Raw genomic sequence first — 1337 nt, 5'->3', positions numbered from 1 at the left:
AGCCGGAGCCGGCCCCGTGCCCGCCACCGCTCCCGCCCCGCCGCCCGCCCCTTAAAGGCGCCGCCAGCCCCGGGGACGAGGGGACGGGGGGGTCCGTCCCGGGGACAGGGGGGGTCCCTCCCGCTCTCCCTTCCCAGTCTCGTACTGGCGGTAAGGAGGAGGCGAGACGAGGACAGCCTTCCTGCCGAGCCGCGGATCTCTGCGCCAGGAGCTGTCAGAGGATGCCAGCGCTGCGCTGCCAAGCACTGTGTGGGGAGAGGAAGAGCGAGGTGCTCTGTCCTGGCGTGGTTTGCGCGGCACCCAGCACCTCCAGGGCCTGGCACTCTGCACGGGCCGGGCCCCGTGTCCCCACGGCCACCAGCAGGATGTCACCACAGGCCCTTACAGGCAGGCTTGGCACCCCGGGCCTCAACTGACCACCCGCCGCAAGCAGATCCACCCAATGGCCCCAGAAGGGTGCTCTGGGAAGGCCGGTGTTAGCAAAGCCACAAAGAAGCTGCGTTTCGTTATTATGGATCTGGTTCTCAAAAGAAAGATAACATTCCAGAAATTCAAATTACGGCTGTTACAGACACTTTCTGTCCCAAATGTCTCCCATTGAAGAAAAGAAGCTAGTACCTGTGTTCAGCCTTAAAAAGAGAAGGTAGAATGTTTTTCTGCCTTGGTGGTACATGGACTTAGAGCAAACTGGAAAAGACTCTGCAGATACGACCAAGATCTCTATTCTCATCTCCTCGAGGGCAGGAAAGGTAGAACCTACCATGGAGAGCCAGCCTATGTTCCCACCTAAAAAGTCAGACAATTAAACTCTTCCTAGCAGCAAGAGGATCAGAAAAGAAAAAAGGTTCCACTCTGTATTGCTGTGTCACGTTTAACTAAACCCCACCTGCCGCAAAACCAAGTCTTTTTCACGTGCATTGATTTCTCAGCCAAGTACTTCTTTCCGTTTTAACCATTCCTTTCCTAAAATGCAGAAAGAGTAGCATATGGATTCCTGCCACATCTAACAAGACTGATTTTATAAACAAAAGCAATGCAAATAACAGAGTGCTCACTTTGTACTGTCTACTGTACACGTAAAGCGTCTTAGTATTTCCTAGGAACTCCTGATGTATCCACACCTTGCCTGAGGCAGTGTTTATAGAGCTCAGTTGTTTGCTAGAAATTACCAAATATTTGTGGGGCCTCTTAATACAACTTCTACTTCTTTTAGACAATTCAGAAAAGGAAAATGATATCTGTTGTACTTGCTAAGAAAAAAAAAAAATAGAAAACGAAGAGATCACCAGTAAACCTGCCTGAGGACCAATTGCTGAAGTGTGTAAATCACAGCCGGC

Source organism: Mycteria americana, chromosome 7 (assembly GCF_035582795.1).
Source record: "Mycteria americana isolate JAX WOST 10 ecotype Jacksonville Zoo and Gardens chromosome 7, USCA_MyAme_1.0, whole genome shotgun sequence".
In the NCBI taxonomy this organism is placed as follows: Eukaryota; Metazoa; Chordata; class Aves; order Ciconiiformes; family Ciconiidae; genus Mycteria; species Mycteria americana.
This window is presented reverse-complemented; position numbering follows the sequence as displayed.